The following is a 15,146-nucleotide window of genomic DNA, read 5'->3' as shown; positions in this document are numbered from 1 at the left end:
ACAGGCTGAATGAGTAGGTAAACATGCATAGTAATGCAGCATATGGATAATTGAGAGATTTCCACTAGCAGCAAAAGCAGGAAGGCAAATTATTTGAAGGCTGAAAATTGAGGGGGAAAAGTACAACAAGACCAGTGTCCTTCTGCACCAGACATTTAAAATACGCACGCAGGTGCAATAGGCAGTAAAGGCAGCAAATTGTTGGCCTTTAACAGCAAAAGTACTGACTTTAGGAGCAAGGCTGTCTTACTGCAATTATGTATAGTATTGCTGAGGCCACCTCAAATAATGTGCGCAGTTTTAGTTTCCTTATCTGAGGAAGGATGTTTTTGCTATTGAGGGAGTGCAGCAGAGATTTGCCAAATTGGTTCCTGGGATGACAGGACTGATGTACAAGGAGAGACTCAGTTAGAACAGCATTCACTAGAGTTTAGAAGAATGAGTTTGGGAATGGATGGAATTTCTTAAGCCAATGAATTTCCAACAGCGCTGGACAGGTTAGATGCAGGAAGGTTGTTCCCACACCAGAGGGTCCAGAACCAGGAGTCATCGGATAAGGAACAAACCTTTAGGACTGAAATTAAAAGAAATTTCTTCACCCAGAGTGTGGTGAGCCTGTGGAATTCACTACCACAAAGTGGTTGAGCTAAAACAGATTTTATGATGATGGCAGATATAGCTATTGTATATCAAAGGATATGGGGGAGGGTGAAACGGGAAGACAGAGAAACCGCGATTGTCCAGCATTCAATTATCCAAATATCAGATTATCCAGCAAGATTGTAATGCCCCAATGCTCAGCTAAACTATGTTATCCAGCATTCAGTTATCTGGAATTTGATTAACCAAGCAAAAACTCCCCCTCTGCGTACTTTAGATAATCGAGGTTCCTCTGTATTGAGCTTTATGATCTGCCATGATCATACTAAAAAACAGAGCAGGCCCGAAAGGTTGAACAGCCTACTTCCATCTTTTATATTTCTATGAAATTCGAGAACCTGGTGGTACTTCTCAAATGCATTCAAGTGGCAGGTAGCAGTTGTGCAAGCCTCTGAAACACATGGAAGCTGGGAATCACTGCTGCCCAGTAATTCAGGACCTTCAGTCTCTGAGATCCTGACAGTCTTGCCCTGAAAGGGGAAATGGCCCAGTTGGCAGAGTGGAGACAATGATGAATTTCATCATTTTGCCCACCTTTTAGAGAGATGCCTCCTAAATTACAGGAAAGAGCCCATGTTCCAGGATCTTGCTATTGATTCAAATCAGGGGGAAGGTACAGATCTGTGGAAGCATGTTGAAAAAAAGAACATGGTTTCCCATGTGTTTATTAAAAGCCTTATTTTCTCACATACAAAAAATAATAAGTGGGTAGTTAATACCACTGAACAAGTCAAGGTTCAGCATTCCAGTCACACTCCAAACCTTGAGAGCAAGCAACATCAAGGAAAATAACTCATGCAGTCTACCTGAAGCATTGTCTTTAGATCAAATAAGTCACCACAGGCAAATTTCCTTCTTGGTAGGATGTAAAAGATCCTGTGGCATTATTTTGAAGGCAGACAGGATCTTACTTTCCTGTGTCCTGGCCAACATATGTCCTTCAAGCAACAGTCTGTCTGATCAAACTTGTTGAGAGTTTCTAACAATAATAATCACTACATCTCTCAAGTACTTAGATGGTTGTAAAACATTTTTGAGCAGTGATTGTGGAAAGCACAATATAATTTCAATTTTTATCTCTCACCACTCCCACCCAACTATATTCTGTTCCCTGCATTATCATAAACACAAATATTCTCTACTTTAGCCTAGACAGGTGGTTAACAGACTGCACTACTGTAATTACAAGACTTCTCAGCTAACTAACATGTTCAACAAGACCTGGCACTGAATTAAAAGATTATTTCTCTCTCCCTGATTTAGTTGCACAGAGGCAAAATTCAACAACTTCACCTCAATTCCAGTAACAGAACACTGAGCAAGTCCATCCTAGCCTCTCAAGTTTAAACTTCTAAAAAAATTAATGTCAGAATAGCAGTCTATTTTAAGCCCAGAAAGTTAATGCCAACTACCTGTTTAGACAATATTTTAACTCAAAATTAACACACCATGTTGACTTATAATGTTTTGAGAACTTCAGTACCTGGGGCTCCAAGAATAAAACCTAAGGCAGCTTTCAAATCTAAAAATAGGATGACTCTGGTATTTTGAAATCAGGAGGGTCAAGCTCATATTTCTTCTCCTTCCCAACCACTATTTTTTCCTCCCTGTCCATTAAACTGACCTCAATGAAAGCGGAGGTTCACGCAAGCCAGCATTAAGCTTTGTTCTACAGATTTTATTCATATTTCAGTTAAAACATTAAGATTTTAAAGCTCAATCGAAACAGGCACAACCTCCGTCCAATTCCAACTACAGAACAAAAGCACACCTCGTTAATGCTAACAAACTCAAGATTGCACTCTTTCCAACTCGACGGTCTGGAACGTGCGTTAAAGCTGCCATTTGATCTCAATAACCCCACACAGTCTCCAATAAGAAGCCCACCTTACCAAGTGGCTTCATCTTGCATTTTTCGTCGGTTCTATTATCCAATAACAGGGCATATTGAAACAAATCCCAAAGGATAAGGAAAACACACAACTTCAAAAATAAACCACTATCGGTTTAATTAAAACACTAGAAGGGCAGTGATGTCTCCCCCAGCATACCTTGCCCACAACAATGACAACCACAATATACCAAATACCACAGGAATTAAAAACGCGAAATGGGGTGGGGACAGAAAACCGAAAATACTCAGATCCAGAATAAAACAAAGCTAACGGTTCAAGTCAGTGACCTTCCATCAGAACCGTGGCTACCGGTCTGAGACCCAGGTCTCGATGATGGTGAAGCTGCGTTTGAAGACTGCCGGAAGAGAAGATGCGAGTAGATCAGAATCCCCGGATCCCAAGGGTGGGCGATTTGGGACACAGAGTCCCCTGGCCAGGTCTAGGCCCCTGCCATTAGTCCCCATCCCCCACCGGCCTCGGACCGACACCATCGAGCCCACGCCGCACGTCAATGAAGCGCCCTCAGGCCCACGCGCACACCGTCACCTTTCCGTTAGCCCGGCGCCGATTTGAAAAGGCCCAGGTGCGACCACGAGCCACACTCAGAGCGTGCCGGCAGCGCGAACGCTCCAGCCACCGCTCATTTACCTGTCAATGTGCTCACAAAGCCGCGCGGCCCACGTGACTGCCTCAAATCCCCGCCGCCATCTTGAACACGTGACGTCACGAGTCGTCGCACCGCCAATCGCTCCTTTTCAGAAATATCTTTTCCGAATCAATATAATAACAACTATTTAATTAAGATCACCATTTTATATTTTTGTTCCAAAAGACAAAATAATTTTCCTCCTCTTTCCCTCTTTCTTTTCCTTGTGTGACCAGACGACTGACGTCATTTTCGAGCGCCGTTGCTATTGGTGATTATGTATTATTTGGACGAAGTTTATTTAAACTACAATTTATATAAAAACTCTATTCAAAGTTAAACAAAAGTATAGTATTAAAAGCATTCATTTGGTTAGTTTTATTTGAAGAGGATATTGACGTGGAAACCATTGATTGTTTTGCATAGAGCATAGTGAAGAGAATAAAACCGTTCCTATATTATTTCTTTTCATTTTTTGAACTACAATTGAATTATAATGTTGTGTGATATTGTTCGAAGTATTTTAAATAGACAAGAAAGTTTTGTGAAGGAAAAGACAAAACATTTTCCAACATGGAAATGTGTCACCTTTTCCATCGCGAAGACTAAATACGTTCCACTAAAAGTCCTCAACAAAAACAGAAATTGCTGGAGAAACTCAGCAGGTCTGGCAGAATTTGTGGAGAGAAAACAAAGTTAATGTTTCGAGTCTAGTGACCGTTCTTCAGAATTGATAGCGAAGAAAAAGTCAACATTTCCACATAATAACCCATAGAAAATACATCATTTTTAGAAACACAAAATGAGCTCAGGTTTGAAGTGAGATATGTAATGCACAAAATGGATATTTAATCTTTAAGAATAAATATAAATTTATTCTTCTGAATCAGAGATAATTGTGCTATTGGTGAAATAAATCTGAATCTAGTTTAAGCATCCATTGGTAATGTCTTTCTAAAGTTCAGCTTTAAATGATTTATTTTACTTAATTCATTTTCATGCTTTAAATAAATAGGAGTTAGTTCTGGGGTTTTCCACAAAACCGCTCATCATGTAATTAATTTATCAACTTAAAAGTGAATACAAAAAAGATCGCAGGCAATCTTGGGCCTCAATTTTATAGAGTCATAGAGAAATACAACAGGGAAACAGGCCCTTCAGTTCAACACATACATGCTGCCCAGATATTCTAACCTAATCTAGTCCCATTTACCAGCATTTGGCCCATATCCCTCGAAACCCTTCCTATTCATGTACCCATCGAGATGCCTTTTAAATGTTGTAATTGTATCAGCCTCTACCACTTCCTCTGGCAACTCATTGTATACAAGCACCACCCTATGAGTGAAAAAATTGTCCCTTAGGTCCCTTTTATGTATTTCCCCTCCCACCCTGAACTTATGCTCTCTAGTTATTATCTGCCCCACTCAAGGGAAAAGACCTTGTTTCTTTACCTTATCCATGCTTCTCAGGATTTTATAAACATCTATAAGGTCACCCCTCAACTTTTGATGCTCCAGGGAAAACAGCCCCAGTCTATTCAGCCTCTCTTGGAGCAGGAAAATCAGGGCTTTTGCCCAAAATGTCGATTTTCCTGCTCTTCAGATGCTACCTGACCTGCTGTGCTTTTCCAGCACCACTCTAATCTAGACTCTAATCTCCAGTATCTGCAGTCCTCACTTTCACCTATTCAGCCTCTCTTGTTTATTTGCAACCTATTAATTTCTGAAGATTAGCAATATGAGAGAAGATACAAGCTACATCAATTATTACAGAATGCATTCCACATGCATGGTGGCATAGTGGTTAGCACTGCTGCCTCACAGCACCAGAGACTTGATTGAATCTGTGGATGAGTGCCATGCCTCTAGGAATTCCCTGGCTGTTCTCTGTGAAAAATTCAATCAATAAGCACATTGACCTGGACCCAATATACCGACCACTGCAACGGACAGCTGGAACTGACAACCGGAAGCGGCAGATTCAAACCACTATAAATGCCGGAGGAAACATCACAGAAGTACTTCACATGAGGCTCCCAAGCATTGAGGATGTCACCTAGACAGGGGACGAAACGTCTGCAACACAAATTCCCAGCTCGGCGAACAGAACCACAACAACAAGCACCTGAGCTACAAATCTTCTCACAAACTTTGAATATGTGTACCTAAATTAATGTCACACTGCAAAATTTAGACCACACCTCCAAACCCCATTTTTTAGGGGTGAAACAAGGAATTTCTGTCAAGAACAGGACTGCAATCTATCATTATATGTTGTACATCTACACGCTGAAAACCATTTGTTGCAGAATGTGCTTGAGAACATGAATTTCTCACTAAAATAAATGGAAACAGGCCAGTTGGCCCAACAAATACTTTTCTGTCTTGATGCTTCATAGAATAATGCAATTGTAACAGTGCAGGTCTTTCATCCTAATATTTTTGTGCAGAGCATCCAAACAAGCATGTCATTTATTGTTTTCTCTAACCTCTCCCTGTAATTCTGCAAATTGTTCATTTACAAATAACCATCAAATTCCCTTCAGAATGCCTCATATGAACCAGCCTCCACCATGCTCAGCAATGTGTTTCAGAACCTAACCACTTGTTGCATGAAAACATTTTCCCTCATATTACTTTGGCTTCTTTTATTCATAACTTTAAATTTGTCCCCTCTCATTCTTGATCCTATCATGAATGGAAACATTTTCTCCCTATCTACTCTGCCCCAATAAACAAGGAGCAAAAATGTGGGAACAAAGTAAATTCAATGACGTGAGAGGAAAATTTTTAGGAAATCTCATGGGGCCAAAATACGTCAACTGGACCTGGTGGATGCCATCTTAAGATTTTAAATGAATGGCTGCACAGACAGTAGGTGCACTGAAAGCAATCTCCTTAGATTCTGGAAATGTGCTGGAGAATTGAAAAATTAGCACTGTAACATGGTAATTCAAAAAGGGAAGGAGACAACAAACAGGTAATTGCAGGCCAATGAATTTTACACCTGTTATTGGGAAAATTCGATCAGTTAGCACATGCTCAGGGAGGAGAGATCACATCACTGAGCGAGGAGATAGTTCAGGGAATTTGGAGGCAGTGTGCGAATTCAAAGCATAGGGGAGAAGATTTTTTTTTGCTTGCTTTGTTGGCTCATAGTTTGTAAGGTTTGTTTTGAATTGGATAAATTGAAGCCAATTGAAGGAATTAAGGGCTACGGGGAGAATGCGGGTAAGTGGAGTTGAAATGCCCATCAGCCATGATTGAATGGCGGAGTGGACTCGATAGGCCGAATGGCCTTACTTCCGCTCCTATGTCTAAAAAAAAAGCCCAGGATTGGGGGTCCAGCGCAAAACAAAGAGTGGCATCACAGGAAAACAATAAGTTTATTGGATGGTAGTAACTGCTAAAGACCAAGAGTAAATTTTTAAAAAACAAATTGACCATACCTCCTAAATTCGTATCCAAATAATTTATATTAATGAAAAAAAGCAGAGGACCCAGCATTGATCCTTACCACTGGTCACAGGCCACCAGTTCAAAAAACAACCCTCCAATACCATCCTCTCTGTCCTACTTCAAGCCAATGTTTGATCCAATTGGCTCGCTCCCCGTGGATTCCATGTGATTCAACCTTTCTAACTGGTCTACCATGGAGTACCTTGTCCAACATTTTACTGAAGTCCATATAGACAATGCCTACTGCTCTGTTTTCATCAATCTTCTTTGTCGCTTCTTCAAGAAACTCAATCAAATTACTGTGACACACTGCATAAAGCCAAGTTGACTATCCGTAACCAGTCCTTGCCTTTCTAAATTCATATAAATCTTGTCCCTCAGAATTCCCTCCAATAGCTTACCCACCATTGGCTCACCAGTTTACAATTCCTTGGCTTTTCCTTACTGCCTTTCTTAAATAATGGCACCATGTTAGCCAACCCCCCAGTCTTCCAGCACCTCACCCATGGCTATTAATAATACAAATGCCTCAGCAACCTCTTCCCCAGCTTCCCATAATTTTTGCATTAACCTGATCAGGTTCCAGGGATTATACACCTTTATGCGTTTTAAGATATGCAGCAGCTACTTTTCTGTAATATGGGCATTTTTCAAGATATCACTATTTATTTCCCCAAGTCCTCTAGCTTCTGTGTCCTTCCAACACCAAGATACCAACCTGAAACACTTGTTTAGTATTTCACCCATCTCCTCTGGTTCCTTACATAGAGACCTTGCTGATTTGTAAGGGACCCTATTCTCTCCTTAGTTACTCTTTTGCCCATAATGTCGTTGTAGAATTTCTTTGGATTCTCCTTAACCCTATTTGCCAAAGCTATTTCATGTGCCCTTTTTGCCCTCCTGATTTCCCTCTTAAGTACATTCCTACTGCCTTTTATACTATCCTATGCATTCACTCAATCCTAGCTGTCTATACATGACATATGCCTCCTTTTTCTTGACCAGAGCATCAATTTCTCTTGTCATCGAACATTACCTAAGCTACCAGTCTTGCCCTTCACACTAACAGCCTCTGATCTCTCAATATCTCACTTTTGAAGACAGATACTTTCCAACCATTAATTTACCCATGAACAGGGTCTTCCAATCAATGTTTGAAAGTTCTTGCCCCATGCCATCAAAATTGGCCTTACTCCAATTTCAGACTTTAACTTTTAGATTAGGTCTATCCTTTTCCATAACTATTTTAAAACTAATAACATCTCGATCACTGGCCCCAAAGTGCTCCCCTCCTGACACCTCAGTCACATTCCCTGTCTTATTTCCCAACAGAAGGTCAAGTTTTGCTCCTTCTCTTATAGGTACATCACATATTGAATAAGAAAGTTTTCTTGTACACACTTAACAAATTCTTCTCCAACCAAGCCCTTAACATTATGGCAGTCCCAGTCTATATTTGGAAAGTTAAAATCTCCTATCATTACAACCCTATTATTCTTAAAGAGATCTGAGATCTCCTTAAATATTTGCTCCTCAATTACCCACTGATTACCGGGGGACCTACAGTACAATCCCAAGAAGGCGATCATCCCTTTCTTATTTCTCAGTTCTACCCATATAACAGCAACAGATGCTCACCCAGGAATACACAAAGTACAGCTGTAATGTTATCCTTAACCAAAACACCACTACACCCACATCTCTTGCCCCCCTTTCTATCCTTCCAATAGCATTTACATTTTGGATAATCAGTCCTGCCCCTCCCTGAGCCACATTTCTGTAATAGCTATAATATCCAGTCCCATAGTTCCAAACATGCCCTGAGTTCATCTGCCTTACCTGTCAGGTATCTTGCATTGAAATAAATGCATTTTAATTTATTGGTCTTACCTCAGGTAATGGCTGCTATTACCTGACTTGACTATTTAACTTGCTCCTCTTCTCTACCGTACCAGCCTTATACTTGCTTCTTTTCTCACTATCTCTTTGGGTCCCACCCCCGATTTTAAAGCCTCCCAAGTTAGTACTAGCAAATCTCCCTGCCAGGATATTTGTTCCCTTCTAATTCAGGTACAACCTGCCCTTCTTATACAGGTCACTAGAAATGATCCCAATGATCCAAAAATGTGAATCCATGCTCGAAGCACCAGCTCCTCAGCCATGCATTCATCTGCCTGTCCTTCTATTCCTAGTCTCACATGGCACTGGGAGTAATCTAGATTTTACTACCCTCAAGGACCTACTTTTTGACCTTCTGCCTAATTCCTGATATTTTCTCTGCAGAACCTCGTACCTTTCTCTTCCTATGTCATTGGTACCAATGTGTACAACAACCTTCTGCTGATCACTCTCCCCTTGGAGACTATTCTGCACCTTCTCCAAAACATCCTGCCTTTGATACCAGGAAGGCAACACACCTTTCTGATATCTTGCTATTGGCCACAGAAACATCTGTCTGTTTCCCAGTCTAGCGAGTCCTCTATCACAATTGATTGCTTGGAATCTGACATACTTCCCATTTCAGGAGAACCCATGCCCAGTACCAGAAATCTGGCTGTCAGTACTGTATTCCCCTGAGAGGTCATCAGCTCCTACAATATCCAAAGCAGCATATTTATTTGAGATGGGAATAGCCACAGAAGATTCCTGCATTTCCTGCCTATCTCTCCTTCCTTTCCTAGCAGTAACCCATCTACCTGACTGTATCTGCAGTTTTTCCACCCTCCTCAAAATGCCATCCATCACAATCCCTGTTCCCATAAATTCCTCAATGTTACTGTTGCTCCAGCCAATTCATGCTATCTGACAGGATTCACAACCCAATACACTTCCTGCAGAGCCTATCTCCAGAAACATTGAAATTCTCCCTAATCTCCACATCAGACAGGAAGACCATATCACTCGACTAAATCCATCTCTGCACCTTAAACAATCTACAGACTCACAATATACCCAAAAAATAAACATAACACATTTTCTCAAAAGCTCAGTGTTACCACTGTCTTAAAACACTTCTCCATGATAACCTAATACCTACCTTTTATAATAAAACTTTAATCAAGAAACAGGTCTCAGTAAAACATTAAAAATAATATCCTCATCTACTTACTAGTACAGATCTACAAAAAACAAAAGAAAGATTAAGATTTATAAATTTTATAAGTTTTAAAATCAAATACTTAATTGGTCAGGCTCTGAAATTGTCACTGATCACTTCTATGGGCCAATGGGCCGAGGAGTAGCAGATGGAGTTTAATTTATATAAATGTGAACTGTTGCATTTTGATAAGACAAATCAGGACATTACAGTTAATGGTAGGGGCCTGGGGAATGTTGCCGAACTTTGGGGTGCAGGTTCATAGTTCCTTCAAAGCAGAGACACGGGTACACAGGATGGTGAAGAAGGTACATTTGCCTTCATTGGTCAATGCATTGAGTAAAGGATGTCATGTTTCAGCTGTACAGGACTTCAGTGAGGCCTCTTTTAGAAGACTGTGTTCAATCTCCCTGCTGGACTTATACACTTAATGGTAAGGGCTTGGAGAGTTGCTGAACATAGAGACCTTGGGATGCAAGTTCATAGTTCCTTCAAAGTGGAGTTGCAGGTAGACAGGATAGTGGAGAAGGTGTTTGGTATGGTTGCATTTATTGGTCAGTGCATTGAGTACATGAGTTAGGAGATAATGTTGTCACTGTACAGGATATTGGTTAGGTCACTTCTGGAATACTGCATGCAGTTCTGGTGTCCCTGCTATAGGAAGGATGTTGTGAAACTTGAAATGATTCAGTAAAGACTTATAAGGATGTTGCCGGGTTGGCGGATTTGATCATAGGGAGAGGCTGAATAGGCTGGGGCTATTTTCCCTGGAGTGCCAGAAGCTGAGTTTATAAAATCACATGGGACATGGATAGGGTGAATAGTAAAGGTCTTTTCCCCAGTGTAGGGGAGTCCAAAATGATAGGGCATAGGTTTCAGGTGAGAGGGGAAAGATTTATAAGGAACCTGGGTGGCAAAGTTTTCACACAGAGGGTCATTATGAGCTATTATGAGTTACCTATTGTCACATATATCTAAATAGATACAGTAAAAAGTGTTCTGTCACCACAAGCCAGCACCACTTTGAGTTACAAAAAGAATAACAAGACATTGCTAAATTGGAGTTCATCTTCTGTACAGGGGTCTTCAAAAATAGCTCCAGGGCTTTTGCAAGGAGTCTGCAAAGCATCCCCACACTTCAGGCCGAGTGCAGTCAGGAGTCCCCGCTCAGGGCACCAACTCCACCACACCAAACTGCCACTGCAACCAAGAGTCTCTGATCTGAGTACCAGCATCCCCAGAGCAGATGACCTGCTGAGTCCCTGCTTAAGGCTTACAACAGCCAGGTGTCCTCACACCAAGCACTGCCACTGCTGCAGCCAAATACCTGGTGAATCCTCGAGTTTACATTCTGGGCCTACTGTAGTGAGAAATCTTCAGCCTGGTAGGTGTGCAAGGGGTCCTGGCTGGCCAATTCCTTCTCTTTTCTCCTTTCTCATCCTTTTCTTCCTCTTTTTCCTTTTCTCCATCTGCTGATGTGGAGGGGAAGCCAGAGCAATGCTTGGCGAGTTGTCAGCTGGGGCGGTGGTGGTTCCTAGCGTGTATGGAATGAGCTGCTAGAGGAAGTGATGGAGGCTGGTACAATTATAAAATTTAAAGGCATCTGGGTGGATATACGAATAAGGGAAGGGTTTAGAGAAATATGGACCAAATGCTGGTAAATGGGATTAGATCAATTTAGGACATCTGGTCAGCATGGACACATTAGACCAAAGTGTCTATTTCCATGCTGTATAACTTTATGACTCTATGATTAAATGATAATAACTATGAGAATAGAGATGCAGAGCTATGCAATGTGGGAGCTGGTGGACCCCATTGTGGTTCTTAGTGACCCTATCTGGAGCAAGCATTGGATACTTGAGGAACTCCAACTCAGAGTTGAAGAGCTAGAGTCTGAGCTTTGAACAGCATGACACTCATAGAAGGAAGAGTTATCTGGACGCTGAGTTTCAGGAGGCAGTCACACCTCTGAAGTAACTACTTCAAATTCAGTCAGTCGTCAGGAACAGGAGTGTGTGACTACGGGCAAGACTGTTAGAAGGATCCAGGAGGTAATGCTGAAGGATCCTCAGCCATTCAACTTGTCTAAAAGGTTTGACATTCTTGCTTTCTATGTGGATGATAGCAGAGGTTGTTGTAAGAATGAGCAAAATTACCACGTAAAAAGCCATTGAAGAATCTCTGAATTACTATCAATGCCACAAGCTTACTGACATAGGGTCAACAAGATTAAATATGTAAATGTGTAGCTCAAAGTTTGGTGTGGGAGAAACAGGTTTGAATTCATGGGGCATTGACACCAGTACTGGGGAAGGAGGGAACAGTTCCAATGGCATGGGCTCCACCTGAATCAGGCTGGGACTACAGTCCTGGCGAATTGCATAACCAGGGTTATAGATAAGGCTCTACTACAAAAATTAGATTAGAGTGGTGCAGGTCAGGCAGCATCTGAGGAGCAGGAAAATCAACATTTCGGGCAAAAGTCCTTCATCACCACTCTAACCTAGATTCTGGTTTCCAGCATCTGCAGTCCTTGTTTTTACCTTTACTACAAAGAGATGAGGGAAAAGCTGGACAGAGTTGCTTGGAGAGACAGCCCAGCAGAACAAATGGTGGAGCAGCAATGGCAGAAGTTTCTGGGGGTAATTCACCCTAAGGAAGAAGAAACAGACATAAGGGAGAATGAGGCAACAATGGCTGGCACAGGATGTCAGGGACGGCATAAAAGAAAATGCATAAAATGTGGTGAAAGTTAGTGGGAAGCCACAGGATTGGGAAGCCTTTAAAAACCAGCAGTTAACAACGAGAAAAACACTCATGAGAAGATTCTGGAGATGCTGAAGGGTCTGATGGTGGACAAATCATCCAAACCAGATGGAGTATACCCAAAGTTCTGAAGGAGATATCTGAAGACATTGTGCAGGCATTTGCCATGATGCTCCTGTCAGAACCCCTCTGCTCTGCATTTTCGTTTTCTTCTTTTCTCTCCTTTTTTCCTTCTTCTCTCCCATCAGCACCAGAGGTGAATACTGGTGCAGTGGCAGGCACTGGCAACAAGCCCCAGAGCAGTAAACCCTGGAGAATACATGGGCCGCGAGCCTCAGAGAAGCGTGGGGAAGCAGTCCCAGAACATCACGCAGGCAGTGAGTCCCCGGCTGAGACCAGTGCAGAAGTCCTAGAACTTACCTATGAACAGCTGAGTGCCAGTATGGAGCGGACTGGAGACTTGGATCAGAGCTGGCCCGGCTATTGGACTGGGGTCTGGCATAAGCGATCAGACCACATAGTGAGGCCCTGCACTGAACTGCTATACTGTAATGTCCATTTGAAATTTCCTACCTTGCTGTAATGTCAACCTTTCAATGTTGTCCTATTTTTCAACTCTGTAAGTAATGCAACTCCTCTGCTGTATCCAAGAGTTATACCTAAGGTGTGGACATAAGAAGGCAGACATTGTAAAAGCTTTTCACTGTACTCAACAATGGAGTACATGTGACAATAAAGGATATTATATATCATATTGTATATCTAAGGAAGGATATGCTGTCTTTGGAGGGAATCAAGGGGATGTTTACAAGATTAAAGCTGAGGAAGAAGGGCTTGTTGTAGAAGGATTTGTTACATGGATTCTGATTAGGCCACAGCTAGAGTATTGTATGCAGTTTTGAAATCCACATTATAGAGTCAGAGTCATAGAGATGTACAGCATGGAAGCAGACCTTTCAGTCCAACTTTGTACATGCAGGTCAGCTCATTCTATAAATGCAAAACACTCTGCATAAAGAAGGTTGCCCTGAGGTCCCTTTGAGAGCACTGGAGAGGATGCAGAGGAGATTTACCAGTATGTTGCCTGGGCTGGAGAGTTTCAGTGATGATGAGAGATTGGACAGACTGGAGTTATTTTCTTAAAGCAGAGGAGAATGAGAGGGGACATGAATGAATGATTTATTGTCACATATATCTTGCAAGATATAGTGAAAAATATTCTGTCGCTACAATACGGCGCTACTTCGAGGTACAAAAGAATGAAAAAAAAGCACTTAAATGAAGTTCGTCTTCATCAACTGATGTCCCGAATGCGGTTCCAGGACTTTTGTAAGGTCCATGCTCTGGGCCTACCAACAACAGGAGTCTCTGCTCCTTCACCGCTGCAGCAAATGCCTCACCATCAATTCCAGGAGTCCACATATTTGGCCTAAGAAGCCAGGACTCCCCATTCTGGTCACCATCGACGTCATTCCAGTCTCCCCACATATCAGGAAGATGAAAAAAAGAAAAAAAAAGACAAAAAGGTGAGAGAAGAATAGGATGCAGCCGGCCTTGAGCAGACACATTAACATGCCAGTGCCACTATTTTGATCAGCACTGTAGGTTTGAGATGTATAAAATTATGAGGCGCAAAGATAAGGTTAACAGGAATAAATTTTTACTCTTGGTGGAGGGATCAATGACCAAGAGGCATAGATTTTAAGGTAAGAGCAGAAAATTTAGAGGAAATGTGAGGAAAGATTTTTTCATCCAGAAGTGGCGAGCATCTGGAAATCACAACCTGTGAGGGTCATGATGTGGAGGTGCCAGTTTTGGACTGGGGTGGACAAGGTCAGAAGTCATACGACGCCAGGTTATAGTCCAACATGTTTATCTGAAATCACAAGCTTTCGAAGCACTGCCCCTTCACTTGATGACTATAACCTGATGTCATGTGACTTCTGACATGTTAAGGTGTTAGAAGTAGAATCCTTAATACCATTTTAGAAGTATTTAGATCTTAACTTGTAATGCCAAGGCATAGGGTCAATGCTAGATAGTGAGGTGAGAATAGTTAAGTTGTTGTTTTTGACTGGTGCAGACATGATGAGCTGAAAGGTCTCATTCTGTGTTATAGATCTCTATGATTATATATATTTGATGCTCTAAAAGTAACATGATATGAGAAATTCTTGACATGTCTGCAGGTTTAATTTTTCTCCCCACTTCTCTATACCATTATCAGTCTAGATTGTTGTCTTTATGTTTAAGTAGTTGAAAAAGTTCATTCTTTCTGTTCTTAAGTCAGTTCAAATTTAGAAAGCTATATGGAAAAGTGTGGAATTCACCAATAGAAAACATGTTTGAAGTGCAGGTGAAAATTTTATTTGTGAACATCGTAAAAGATGTATTTAAGAGATGAATCTGAGATCTTTTCCCTGTACTAATTTACCTCATGGTAAATATAAGTATAGGGGCTCATTGTTCCACTTGATGTAGTGGAGTGATCCTTAATCTACATAACTCCATTATTAGAATGGTATTGCTTTAATCTGGCCTTTTCAAAGTTACAGGTATGTATAACCTTCCTAATGACACAGGTCAGAATGTTAATGAGGGAAACATTCTTTTTTTGT

At 41.4% G+C, this 15,146-nt stretch overlaps 1 protein-coding gene across 5 annotated transcripts in view; it reads right to left on the bottom strand.

Annotated features, from left to right (window-relative positions):
• The window catches only part of ubap2a (ubiquitin associated protein 2a), a 114,272-nt gene extending 110,997 nt beyond the window's left edge, over nucleotides 1–3,275 (bottom strand). For 2 of the 5 annotated variants that reach the window (XM_072572817.1, XM_072572827.1), the window contains exon 1: nucleotides 3,204–3,275. The gene's annotated coding sequence lies outside the window, so the exon portion shown is untranslated. The other 3 variants (XM_072572835.1, XM_072572843.1, XM_072572853.1) reach the window with 3 other exon arrangements.
• Nucleotides 3,276–15,146: the final 11,871 nt, after the last annotated feature.

The sequence above is a fragment of the Chiloscyllium punctatum genome, chromosome 1, assembly GCF_047496795.1.
Source record: "Chiloscyllium punctatum isolate Juve2018m chromosome 1, sChiPun1.3, whole genome shotgun sequence".
Classification (NCBI taxonomy): domain Eukaryota; kingdom Metazoa; phylum Chordata; class Chondrichthyes; order Orectolobiformes; family Hemiscylliidae; genus Chiloscyllium; species Chiloscyllium punctatum.
Note: the sequence above shows the minus strand (reverse complement) of the source record. Positions and strands in the feature narration are given on the sequence as shown.